At 39.3% G+C, this 14,433-nt stretch overlaps 1 protein-coding gene across 3 annotated transcripts in view; it reads left to right on the top strand.

Annotated features, from left to right (window-relative positions):
• TTBK2 (tau tubulin kinase 2) overlaps nt 1-14,433 on the top strand; it is a 99,406-nt gene that overhangs the window by 43,318 nt on the left and 41,655 nt on the right. The gene's annotated exons all lie outside the window — the stretch shown is intronic.

Genomic DNA, 14,433 nt, shown 5'->3' with positions numbered 1-14,433 from the left:
AAGAAGTTGGGAAAGTGGCAAATTTTTGTGTGCAAATTATGAGGTATGTAAATTAGTAAGGTAAATTAGCGGGGTTCTGCTGTACTCTATTCCTTCAGCCATAATGCTGGACACTGCAATGAAAGCAAAGAGCAGGGGAGACCAACAGAGTGGCTGCTGCTGTTGGAAAGGTGAGCTAAACATTTTAAGTAGTTTTTAATTTTTTGTTTATTTCTCAGTGTTCTTGTTGTTTTCTGTATGTTTGGCTGCTTATAATGTTTTTCTAACTGACCTGTAATTTCAAAGAGAAAATAATTCCCAAGATTCTGTGATTTCTGTATATTTACACACCAATAGTACTATTTTCAGAAAAAAACAGGTAATAACAACAGAAAATTTACTATTTCTGCTATTCTTTCTTTTGTAACAACTTGGCTCTTGCCTTTTGTTTTTCATTGCAGTGCCCTACAATGTAACTGAAGTAATTCTTCCATTTAATCTGTTGAGAATTTTCTGACAGTGTAATCCATATTAGTAGAGTGGAAGTGAGGGGAAAAAGAAGGCAGTAGTTTTATTTGTACTTAATAGTCAGAAGTGGCTCTTGTATAGATAGGAACCATACTGTTGGCCTTGCTTACTAATAAAATTTATTCGTATTTTCATTAAACATGCTATCCTTCTTCTAAACTTCATTAGATTTCTTCCGCAGATACTTCAAATAACCTGGAGCAATGTAAAAGCATGTTCTCCAAAATACATAGTACTCTGTTGGTAAGAACCTGTTCCTTAGTTAAGGTTGAGTATTAGATTTTTATGATAAGCCTAATGTTCTATGTTACTGACTACTGCAGAAAGAATCCCCTCCCATTGAGATTTTACATATCCCTAAGTCCTTGAATTTCCACAATGTTTTCTAAAAGAATCAGAAGTTTTGGAAATTATAGCATCAGGTTTTATCCTTTGGCAGCTTTGTATTTCCCCCAAGATTAAGGAATTCCTGGTGGCCATAGATGTGTTTGTTCAACTCAGAAGGATGGAAGAGGCTTATGTGGATACTTTTGAAAACAGAAAAGTTTGACAATGATTTCCCTCCAGAAATCATTGGCCAGCACCACTGGCTAGCATATACATTCCAACAGTTGGAGATAAAGAATCGAGTTTGCTTCAAGATTGGTAGAGAAGAAAGGTGTTGTGTAGTCCTTTGACAAAATGCAACTTAGACTGGGGTTGAAACTAAAAGGCAATTACATGAATGAATTATTGTCAGTTTTACAGTATAGATCTTCTTGCCAATGTAGGTAGTATTCACTTGATTGAAGTTCAAACAATAAGTTGAAAAGAGGTCCTTATGGTGAGGAAGACTGCTTTATTTTCTGAAAACAGGTCAAGAAGCAAAGAGGAAATGAGAAATTTATCAAACCATTAAGGAACTCAACATTAGACTCTTAGTTAATTCCACTACGTTGTACCAAGACAGAGGAACACAGCAGTTTCATACGACTGCAGTGTGATAAGGTGTTCTTGTTTCAGATCTGTTTTAAGAAGAGAAATCATAAAACTTTAAAATTCATGGTTTTATTCCTGTATTTGACTGAAGGATGTGCTGATGGCTACTGATATGTTAAACCATCCATTTGGACCCTTCTGCATTTCTGTTAAGCCTGTGCTTATTCCAGTCTGAATCTTTCCTTCTGTTTCTCCTCTCTGGTTTCCCTCCTACATCCACCTCCTCATATTGCTTCACTCCCAGTTAGACTAATTTCTCTTCTCCTTGCTGTTTTGGTACCCACCGGAATAGTACAATGCAACTAAGTGAAATATTCTTTGCTCTCAGTTTCTTTTCTTTGCACCACAATGAAACCTGAAAGCATTCTGAAGGATGGACAGAAAACAAAGTCAGGCTGTTCAGCTCTAGATTGAATTATGCCTCACAGAATCACAGAACAGCAGGGGTTAGAAGGGACCTCTGGAGATCATCTTCTCCAACCCCCCTGCTTGAGCAGGCACACCCAGAGCAGGGGCACAGGACCGCGTCCAGGCAGGTTTTGAATGTCTCCAGGGAAGGAGACTCTACAACCTTCCCGGGCAGCCTGTGCCACTGTTCTGTCACCCTCACAGTAAAGAAGTTTTTTCTCATGTTTAGCTGGAACTTACCATGTTCCAACTTGTGCCCCTTGTCGTGTCGTTGGACACTATTGAAAAGAGCCTAGTCTCAACATCCTGAGACCCGCCCTTTAGATATTTATAGGTATTTATGAGATCCCCCCTCAGTCTTCTCTTCTCCAGGCTGAACAAATCCAGGTCTCTCAGCCTTTCTTCATATGGGAGATGCTCCAGTCCCCTGATCATCTCTGTAGCTCTCCGCTGGACTTGCTCAAGCAGTTCCACGTCCTTCTTAAACAGGGGGGCCCAAAATTGGATACAGTACACCAAATGTGGTCTCTCTAGGGCAGAGCAGAGGGGGAGGATAACCTCCCTCGACCTGCTGGCCACACTCCTTTTAATGCAGCCCAGGATACTGTTGGCCTTCTTGGCCATAAGGGCACATTGCTGGCTCATGGTCAGCTTGTTGTCCACCAGCACTCCCAGGTCCTTCTCAGTGGACCTGCTTTCCGGTAGTTCAGCCCCCAGCCTGTACTGGTGCATGGGGTTGTTCCTCCCCAGGTGCAGGACCTTGCACTTGCTTTTGTTGAATTTCATGAGGTTCCCCTGGGCCCAGCTCTCCAGCCTGTGCAGGTCCTGCTGGATGGCAGCACAGCCTTCTGGTGTATCAGCCACTCCTCCCAGCTTGGTATCAGCAGCGAACTTGCCGAGGTTACACTCTATCCCACTGTCCAGGTCATTGATGACTATATTGAACAGGACTGGACCCAGCACAGACCCCTGGGGAACAGCACTAGTTACAGGCCTCCATCCAGACTCTGCCCCATTGATCACGACCCTCTGAGTTCTGTTGTTGAGCCTGTTCTCTGTCCACCTCACTGTCCACTCATCCAACCCATCCAACCACAGTCTGCCTCGTGACAGATAGAATATTTGAAGAATTTAGATTCCTGATTCAAACAAGGCTGTACTGAGTTTGTATGAAATTTAGTTTTTTCAAAAGCTCAGGCATAATCAGTTTTGTATAGCTAGTAGAATATTCCTTGACATCATCATCAGGGTACACTTACGGATCCCTCCTTGTATGTCTTCATTCCAAGGCACGCTTGGGGATATAGGCTTCCTACAAATTACTGTGGAGGTTATTTTATTCACAAACTTGAAGTTCATGTGTAGGCTCACCATCCCCTGACCTGACTGTTACAGTATCCTTTTTCTGGTTTGATGAATACAAGGTTTCTGCCTTGACAAACACCAAAATTCAGGGTACTACTACAGACTCATGTGATTCGTTTTGATTATGTTACCCTTCCAAAGTGCATCAAAGAAGCTACTTATTTTCATTTTTAAGGCTCTTAATGCTCTCTGCCTGCACAGTCTATTATCTTTCATTCACAGTAGAGAAGCAGCAGTAAAGATGGTCACCTACCTTCATTACCTACTTCTGGATTTTTAAAGAAAGGAACTTCATTCTTAATTTCAGACTGTTCCTTATGTTGGAAGGGATATTTCTGTAACCACCCAAAACCTCACTGTTTTCTTTTAAATCTGTGTTAGGAAATGAAATAGAAAAGCATCATTATTTTCTATAGGAGTTGAAACCAATCTTTGTTTGACCCTTAAACCTTTAAATGCAGTCTGTTATGTCTGTAATTATTATTTAAGGCTTAAATGAAAGGTGTACTTAACAGCAAAAAGCGGAGTTTAGTGGCAGTCTGTATGGAACTACGCAAAGATGGGATCCACCTGAGAGTACTGAGGGAACTGGCAGGGGAGCTTGTCAAGCCACTCTCCATCATTTATCAGCAGTCCCAGTTAATAGGCAAGGTCCCAGACAACTGGAAGCTTGCTGATGTGACACCCATCTACAAAAAGGGCCAGAAAGAGGATCCAGGAACTACAGGCCTGTCAGCCTGACCTCAGTACTGGGGAAGGTTATGCAGCGGTTCATCTTGAGTGAGATTAAGGTTGGAAAAGACCTCTAGGATCATCAAGTCCAACCGGCAACCCAACACCACCCTGCCTCCTAAACCATGCCCTGAAGTGCCGCTTCTGCACGTCTTTTAAATACCTCCAGGGATGGTGACTCCACCATCTCTCTGGGCAGCCTGTTCCAATGCCTGACAGCCCTTTCGGTGAAGACATTTTTCCTAATAACCAATCTAAACCTCCCCTGATGCAGCTTGAAGCCATTTCCTCTCGTTCTATCGCTAGTGACTTGGGAGAAGAGACCGACCCCTGCCTCACTACAACCTCCTTTCAGGTAGTTGCAGAGAGCGATAAGGTCTCCCCTCAGGCTCCTCTTCTCCAGACTAAACACCCCCAGCTCCCTCAGCCGCTCCTCATCAGACTTGTTCTCCAGACCCTTCACCAGCTTCGTTGCCCTTCTCTGGACACGCTCCAGCACCTCAATGTCCTTCTTGTGCTGAGGGGCCCAAAACTGCACACAGTACTCGAGGTGTGGCCTCACCAGTGCCGAGTACAGGGGCACGATCACCTCCCTGCTCCTGCTGGCCACGCTATTCTTGATATCTTGGTACCGCCATCTTAATATCAGACTCCACAGTGATTTAGCACCATTAAAAACATGCTACTGGGGAGTCCGTTCAGCTGTAGCTGCTCCTATCGAAATACTGTTTTGAAAAATGCAGGTTTAATGTAAAGAGCTTCTCAGAAAGTAATATTTAAAGAACAGGAAGAGGAACCCCAAGTGAGCAATTTGATTGTTCAACACTTGTAGTGCTTACTGTATTTTTTAATTGCATTTTGGAGTGTCACGTGGACTTTCTGTTTACAGAATTGAGGAGCAAGCAGTTTTCAGCCCATTTCACTGTTGGGTTTCTTTTTCCCCCAGTAGAATTTGCAATATCATGATTTTTCACCCTTGGATTAGATTATCTAAAATGACCTTCCTTTGGTTTGCAGCAGCCAGATGACAAGATGACTGATTTTGAAAGTAAAAAAATAAGACTTGAAGGAGATACTCTTGGTGGATAAATCACAATATATGAGGGAATCTAAGAAATTGCTTCTGTAGGTATTAATGTCTTCTTTATTCCCACTGTTTTGTATCCATCAAACACCCTTTTTCAAGAGAAGTGCAGAACAGTTACAGAGCTTCAGCTTTTGAAGTCACTAAGCAGCAGTTTGCGTATGAACTACTGCTACAGGATGCGCTGACTTTTATACATCTGAAAGACACAACTGATTCACATGAAGTGTCTGTTTCTGCTCTTATTTATCAGTTAGGTTTTCCTCATTTATTAACTCAGGGACCTAGCCAATGATGTGTTCTTTGAGTTATCCATTCCATCTGACCCAAGCTTTCAATACAGAGGATGGCATGGAGTTGAAGAGCAGGGGAGTTCCACCAGTTTTTAAAGTTGGGAATAAATTGCTATAAACGTAGAAGCATATGGTTTTTGTTTGTAAAAACTAGTATCAAATTTCTTCCTTATTCTTCCTGGTTTGCCTTGTACTTCGGTCATTTTTTTTTTGCTTTTTTTAAAACGTAAGCTTTTTTTCCCACATTGCAGCTGAAATAGCTTTTTCCCTCTAATTCTCTCTGCAGAACTATATAATTTCTTCCTACAATGATATCAGAACTTTTTTCTCAAAACAATGAAATAATAGTTCTCCAGTGCATTTCCCAAATATTTTAGTTGTAGCACTCTTAATTCCCTTCCCTTCAAAGTGAATGCAGAGTTTCTAAGTCTTATTTTTACGCATTGACTGTGTAGATAGTAATCTGTTATAAAGTTGGTAAAAAGGGATAGAACTGGTTATAAATATAATACAGCAACTGTTAGAGAAGGCCTCATCTTTTCTGGTATTCCATAATAATTATCTGGACTGTAACTCAGCATTTTCCTTATGGGAAAGTATCACCTCTCTTTTTATAAAGAGGAGTAAGACTTCATTTCAGGAAGTTATGGGAAGGAGTATTTTTGAGAGATGATTTTAAGTAATTAAATGTCTGTGTTCAAGCTTTATTATTCTGCCCCAGTGTCTGAACATACTGGCAAAAGGAAGTACCTTTGTTGCTCATCTTAAGGACCCAGTGGTCTGCTTCAGTTGGCAAATCTTCAAAACTGAAAGAAAAATAGATTAACATGGCCAGCAGGAGCAGGGAGGTGATCGTGCCCCTGTACTCGGCACTGGTGAGGCCCCACCTCGAGTACTGTGTGCAGTTTTGGGCCCCTCAGCACAAGAAGGACATTGAGGTGCTGGAGCGTGTCCAGAGAAGGGCAACGAAGCTGGTGAAGGGTCTGGAGAACAAGTCTGATGAGGAGCGGCTGAGGGAGCTGGGGGTGTTTAGTCTGGAGAAGAGGAGCCTGAGGGGAGACCTTATCGCTCTCTGCAACTACCTGAAAGGAGGTTGTAGTGAGGCAGGGGTCGGTCTCTTCTCCCAAGTCACTAGCGATAGAACGAGAGGAAATGGCTTCAAGCTGCATCAGGGGAGGTTTAGATTGGTTATTAGGAAAAATGTCTTCACCGAAAGGGCTGTCAGGCATTGGAACAGGCTGCCCAGAGAGGTGGTGGAGTCACCATCCCTGGAGGTATTTAAAAGAAGGGTAGACGTGGTGCTTGAGGACATGGTTTAGTGGTGGACTTGGCAGTGACAGGTTAGCAGTTGGACTCGATGATCTTTTCCAACCTTAACAATTCTATGATTCTATGAAAATGTGAAGAAAAAAAAAACAAGCTTTGCACGTTTCCATGCTACAAATAGTTCTCTCTTAGAAGGATTACTGTAAAATAAAGTACTTTTAACTGCTATTTTTGAAATTGATTCATTTTAACAAAGTTTCCTGCCTTGCAGCTGTCTGAATGACTATGTTTCTAAGGAGCTAACTTCAAAGAGAGAAGGATATGTCCCTTGTGTTTCAGTAATAAGATATTTGTAAAATATATGAACATGTTGAAGAGAGTAGCGAAGGGCTGCAGTTCATTAAGTTGTATGATCTGACACTATTACCTGGTTAGAACTTAAAAGTCAGAAACAAACATTTCTGCAGCTTGTAGGATTGTGAAGGATGTAAGAAAGGAAGTAACAACAAATGTGTATCATAGCGTTGCTTTGAAGGTTGTAGAATAATTCATGCTTTTTTAAAAATGAGAGCTTATGTAATGCTATTTTATATTTTCAATGTACTTAACCTTTTATTAGCTAAGGAACTTGAAGTCTGACTTAAATATATCATGAAACAAGTTAAACTTTTCAGGTGAGGTCTTGAATGCAAATGCAAATATCATATTCTAGACGTAGGTAGCGTTAGCATTATGTGCCTTACAGTACAGAGGAAATGTACCTATTCTGCCACTTGCTCTGTATATATATTGTATATTCACCTGAAGAGGAGAAGATATAACTCTTGCAGGTAAGGTCTTTGGAAATGTATTCACTCTATTAACATGAAGTTGAATATTTACAGTGGGTGGTTTTGATCTGGGTTCCCGCTCAACCCCCACCGCCCCCCGTACATGGATTCATGTGCATTGAAGATCTAGTACTACTTTATTAGAATTAAATTGTTCAAATTAAAATATCAGTCTCTAGTGTAGTCTGTTCTAAACTGTGAAACAAACAGCACATGAACAAATTTTTCTGCAACTATGCTGCTGTTCTCAGCGGTTCGAACCCTGGCTCGTTGTCCATTTTATTTTTGTTTGCTTGGAACATATTTTGACCATATATACTTTTGGGAAACCTTGAACAAAGATATGTGTGTAGCTGGGAGTGGGATGAAGAATATGGAAACTCGGGCAGTAGTGTGTGTGTATAGGCTTCTGAAACTAAATTTTACATGATGGGGACACTACTAGGATACAGGTATTTGGGGTAAATGTAGAATTAAATTGTAGAATGGAAGTTGATGAGGAAACACTCTTTGGTTAGAGGAGCCTTGTCTGGAGACGGAAAAGATCAAAAAGAGAAAAATGTGTGTGAGAAGGAGAACAAAAGCTGCTAGGGATGATGTAAGCTGTTATAAGGGAACAGGGGCAGGGGAATAAATGGCTGGAGAAAGAAAGCCAGTTATTGAATTAATGGTGTAGATAAGACTTGATTACTGCAAAGCAGGGTAATTAGAGTCTCCCCACAATTAAATTCTAATTATCAGGCAAATACATTTAGCAAGATGCAAATTTAGTATATTTATGAGATTCATAGTCTACTGTTTATTGCTTTTTGAATGTGTTGTCAAAGGGTTATTTTAGCTACCATTTTGTTTCCCATTGTCTTAGTGATAGCTGAAGTAAATAGTACTACCGTCTGTTTTTCCTTGAGACAAAGAATAAATGATTCTTTTTGAATGTAAACCTAACTTCATACAGCGTTCAGTTTACCTGTCTATTTACATGGTGATAATGGAAACTGAAGGTGTCAGCTGCGGTACAGAAATAGATAACCTTGAGGGACAAAATCCAAAGGACACTTGCATTCTTAACATCATCAGTACTATGGCTAGCTCTTGGGCAGTTGTCATCACTCCTGTTTTTAAATGAATGTTAACCACAACTGCTCTTCGAGGTATTATTAAATTTCATATAAAGAAAGCAAAATAAAAGAAAAAAAGAAGCCGGTAGTCTTTGCTCTTAAACAGTTTAACCTTTAAAAATTAATTTGAGGTCATAATTCTTTAAAAACATAAAATCAACCATCATGTATTATCACAGGCCTGAGTTTTCTGGTCTTCTATTTATGTGGACTTCAAGTTATAACTAACTGCATTGCATTTGTTTTACAAAGAAGATAGTGTAAGCATGCAAGCTGGGCTGATAAAGCTAGGGAGAAACACAACTGAAAAACTATACATGAGAAGGTGGTGTTTAGATAAAACTTTATCTAAAACATCTGTGTTCTTCCACCCAGTATACAGGTCACACTGACTTGCAGCCCAAAGGTTTATTCAAATAAACAGCCAGTCCCCTGAGTCTGGTGGTATGGACTCAGCAAAGATAAATGAAGGAGAAAACTCCTTTTTGCCCAAGTTGGTGCTTGGTTTGGAGCATGGGCTTCCTCTTTGAGAGTATCCTAACTAGTGGGTTAAAAGGTGTCCTGAGGAGACTCTGTTTTGTCCATGGAACTGTTGTATTTTTGATAAATAAGGCTTTTTTTACGTTAAAGGGAGAGTTACCCTATGACTGCTTTCCCCCCATCCTCACCTTTCTCCTGCCCTTCCCAGTGACTAGATTTTAGGTCATTCTTTAGTTGGTATTTAAACAAAATTAAGAGCTTTCACAGAGCTCTAACCCTCACAGGTTTGTTCAGTGTGACCTTGATTTCAAGTGTCTAAACTTCCCTGTATTTATTTGAAATAAGTAAAAAACCCAAAACACAACAACAAAAAAAACCCCACAAACCAAATTATGTTCTTTTAACATACATTAAGGAGATTTACAGTATTTTAGATCTAACTTGCTAGATTTTTTAACCTGGAAATTTGAAATCTTACACTGTACCAAGCTGGGAAGTCCTGATTTTAGAGCAACTAGGTAATGTAGCACTGTGTGCTTTGTTTTCTGATACGCTTGGCGTTAAAGGAGTCACAAAGCTCCTAGTCTAAGCATTAACAAAAATATTCAAATTTAAAGGAGACAGAGTATCCACCAAAATTTTCTGTGAGTTACTCACACTCTTTACTGTCAGTAACAAAATTCTCTGACTCCTGCTAAAGCAGCAGATACACCAGCTGCTGTACAGCCTGACTGTTAGAAAAATGCAGCAAAAGCAGTTGTGGATGCAAATGTTTAGATCGTTATATTGTCTAGGGAAACAGTTACAAACCTGTTCACATCAAACAATGAACATGTTATTCTATTCTGGTGTTTATGTACAAAATCAGATAAGGGCTGCTTGCTTTTGTTCAGTGCCCTCAGGTTCTGAGGATTTTCCAGCAAATGAGTTTTTAACTTCAGGTTTCCCTTTAGGATGACAGATGGTGTCCTGGAAATATACTTTGAGAAGTTGAATTCTTAAAGAAAAATAAATCCCAACAAAAAAAAACCAAAACAAAACAAACCCCCCAAAACCAACAAAACAACCCCTGCACAGAGTGCAGCACAGAAATGTGTTGGTAAATATCAAAGCAGAGTATTAAATACGTTTTGAAAGCTTTTGAAGTCTATTGTACTTGGGTTAAATACAGGGATAGAAGGTATACATTTCTTGTATATTTGTTCTTTTGGTTTTGACTTCATGAAAATTCAGGAGCGGTTTTGCATTTGAATTGCATGGTGGTTCTTTCTTTCAATATTATCTGGATTATCTTGATTGCTCAGGAGGACTAGAGAACACTTCCATCTATTCTACCTTACATCCTGTGATGTTGGCAAAAGAAATTCAGATTCTTTATTTCTGTGTTTGGAAGAGAATATAGTTTTTATGGTACTGAAAGAGTGGAAGCTGTAGCCATTAAATGCTTTTTATGATGGGCAAAAAAGTGGGATAATTTTAAGAACCAAAGGAGCAATGGTGAAGCTACACTGTTGTACGAAAAAAGATGACTGCAAATCTTTTGTCCTCTCCGAAGTCAATTTGGACCCCCAGACTGCTTAAAGATGGATTGCTCATATATGCTTCTCAATCTCCTTTTCAAGTAAATGCTGTTATAGCCTGATCTGCAAACATTGATATTACTTTAAGAAGAAAGTCTCAGATGTGGTCCACAGATAGTACTGATGTAAAAATGGTGCAGTTTTCTTTATTTGCCCCAGTGCCACTGATGATTTAGAAATTGTGTCAGTAACTACTCCTGAATAACACTGTGACTGTGTGCATTTGTTTATAAATAAGAGTCTATATACTGGATGCTGTTCAAGAATAGTTACTGAACATTGCACTCAGATTAAAATTTGGATTAAATTGAGACTACCTATTAAATTTAAATGATTGGCAGCACTTTGGTCAACTCCAGAAAGTTGTGACATTTATCAGGTTTTGTTTTTATTTAAAGAGCAGGAAGATAAATTGTATCTTCAGTAGTTCCTTGATACATTCTCTGCTTTGAGTAACACAGATTAAAGCAAAACCCAAGGACAACTTGGACATGTTTTATGAGCACAGTATTAAATAGCAGTGGATTATATGAACAATAATTAAATACTACAAAAAAGTTCCAAGGAGCAGTTTCAATTCATAGTGTTCCATATTAAGCATATAATAATAATTGGCTAAAATATGTTAACTGGTCTAAAAAGATCCCTCTTCCAAACCTGACTAAAACTGTTGAAAGCCAGATGCTGCTGGGTAATGGTCTATATCATTTTGTTAAATGTGCTGTTCAGTGGTTGTTTTGTCCTGCTGAGAAGCGTTTTGTTGCTGGCATTTACCTTATGCTGTCTTTTCTCAGTAATGTTCTGTCTCAGTCCCTAACAGTACATTGCACAGTGATGAATGTGATAAAGAAGTGTTTTCTGCAGTTGTAGGTCCTATGGTACTATACATGATGTGTTACAGGATGGAATTTGAACCTTAAGATAATCCTGGCTTATTTTTCCCTTTTATCCTTTACCTAACCTGTTTCGGGAAAACACAAGACCATGACTAGTTCAGCATGCATGCTCAAGCTTAGCGTGGAGGCACCCTGTGACATGGAGCAGGAGCTACGTAACTATTCAGGCATGGCACAAGAAGCACTCGAGAGCCTTCCAGTGCTCCCATGGGGCTAATCTGCACGGGCTCAGCAAAAGATTCTCTTCATAACTGCTGTACCAGACTAATAACACTGTTACCCTCCTTGCTGTCATGGAAAGGTTCAGATTATGGGAATGATCATAGAGGAAGAAAAACATGTGTTAATAAGTTCCTATCTGTATAATAGTCCTCTGAGGCTTTTATACATTAATACATTTTAGAGTAGGCCTTTCGTAAGTTGCCTCTTTGAGTGAACACACCATTCATTATCTTACAACATAATTTCCTGGAGCAGGGAAGTGACAAAAAGTTACCTTTTCTCCTCATCATTTGCATGAAAGCTATGCATGATGTACTGGACACCTCAACACTAATGGTTACAAAGCAAAGAACGGTTCATGGTAAAATTTGGCATGAGAAGTTCCTAGGAGGAAATGTCTATAACTGGGCAATCTTAAAACCAGAGTTCTTTTTATTAATTTCTACACTGTTTGTCTAATGAAGACAGAAATTAATGTGAAGAAGGCACTGAAAACAGTGAAGTAATGTCAGGCATTAAATGGCTGTGTGACTTGCAGTGTGGTTCCTCCCTATCAAATTCTTTCAACCAATCTTTACCAAATCACTGTGGGTTCCACTTAACTCTTCATATTTTCCCTTATTCCTTCCCAGGTCTGTGATTAGATTTCATGAAGTCAGGGAGAGGAATGGAGTGTATGAGGTATCAGAAAGTGCAAGGGAAAAACAGGAGGAGGAGGAGAGGGAAAAGGGTGGCTGAGAATGAATATTATTTACCTGCCCCGTTCCCTCTCTACTGCAGAAGTAAAAATAGCAAGTGCTAAAAGAAAGAATAAGAAACATTTGGTGATAGCCTCAAAGTATGTCATGTAAATGCCACAGTGAACGTTAAATCTGGAAGTAGTTCGGCTGTATTCGTGGGAACCTTTGTGCGGGCTGTCTTGCCTGGGAAGACCACTGTGCTCTGCCAGGACCAAAAGCAGTGTCTGTCTCGGTGGAGCATTGCACTGGGTCAGCTGCTTCTTGGAACAGTTGCTAGAAATATTTGTTCTAATCTATATGAAGGGAGGAAAAAGACTTGACAGAGAAATGGGGTGTGATACAGCAAAGCTCAATTCTGTCCATTTTTTCATTGTTACTGGCTTACCGAGGAGTTTGACATGATGGAATAAGTTGGCAAGGTGCAGTTTTAGCTCGGGCAGGTATCTTAATAGTGGATTTTGAGATCAGCCACCTCTCTTCTCTTCAGCACTTCTTGGGAAGATTCAAGAGCTGGGACTATAAAATATTAGAAATAAGGAATAGTGTTGTACTGAACTCTGAGAAGGACATAGAATGAACAAGAAATTATAAACAAAGGTATATTTTAAATCTTTATTGTGTAAATCAATTTATTTGAATAATGTTGCAATGATTTTGTGTCTTACAGCAATTAAAATAATTTCAGCTATTATGGTACAAATACAAATAACAGAAGGAGCAATAGAGATGTATGTGATATAATTCAGCTGCCAAATAGAATGGAGGAAGCTCCTGTAAATAGAGTTGGAAACTAGTTACTGTATGTTCTTTGTTTCTAAAATAAATATTTTTATTAATAAATAATGATTCAGAAGTAGTGTTGGAAGAGAGGACTGGGGTAATTTTTGGAAACCTGACCGTCCCTTCCTGTTACAGCTCACTTCTGCCTTTCCATGTCTCTTAAATTAAATTTTGTACATCTTGACACTGTAGGACAAAGAAAATGTGTAAAGAATAAATATTGTAAAACTATGTTTTCAGCTTTTCTTTACTATATCTGCATCAGTCAGACTACATTATGTTTTTGGAAATCAGAACGGTTTATGTTCGAAGGGACCTTTAGAGGTCATCTAGCCCAAACCCCCTGCAGTAAGCAGGGACATCTTCAACTCGATCAGGGTGCTCAGAGCCCCGTCCAGCCTGACCTGGAATGTTTCCAGGGATGGGGCATCTACCACCTCTCTGGGCAACCTGGGCCAGTGCTTCATCACCCTTATTGTAAAAAATTTCTTCCTTAAATCCAGTCTAAATCTACCCTCCTTTACTTTAAAACCAGATGAGGTTTGCAAGATTTCCTTCTGAATTCTGAGCTAAGCATTTGATAGTTGTTAGCTTTTTGAAAAATGAACTACTTCAAAGAAAAAAGCTTTGTTTCAGAAAATGGAGTTCTGCAAAGAGTCTAAGATTACTATATTTTCTTTAGAACTTTCAGTTCTGTAGTAAAGGAGTTATATAATCATATTAGAGCCACTCAATGCAAAACATATATAGCCTTATTCTTAAATAATGTATACATACTCCTCAATTCTTTCCCTCATGTCATCTAAGTCAACAAAGTCTGGAGCCTAATTAATATTTTTTTTTTCTTAAATCCCAGGATAGACAGAAGTAGGCTTAGATTTTTATGTCAAAATGTCCTACATGGAAACGGTTATTTGCTGGAGAGACTAAGCCAAGAGCCATTTGTTTTATTGGTTTTATAAGCAGGAATCTGCATGACTTGAAAGAATTATGATATTAGTCATTTGAGGCTCCATTTCTGAATTAGTGATGACTTTATAGGGAAGACAAGGGAGTTAGGTTTGCAAGTTTGTGCAGACATTATTTTTGAATAGAGATTAAAATAACTATTAAATTGTTAGGTTTCAAAAGTTTTAAGTAACGCATAGCTGTCT

This window comes from Phalacrocorax aristotelis, chromosome 10, assembly GCF_949628215.1.
Source record: "Phalacrocorax aristotelis chromosome 10, bGulAri2.1, whole genome shotgun sequence".
NCBI classification, from domain to species: Eukaryota; Metazoa; Chordata; class Aves; order Suliformes; family Phalacrocoracidae; genus Phalacrocorax; species Phalacrocorax aristotelis.
The sequence above is the reverse complement of the archived record's forward strand: the minus strand, read 5'-3'. Positions and strand labels throughout refer to the sequence as shown.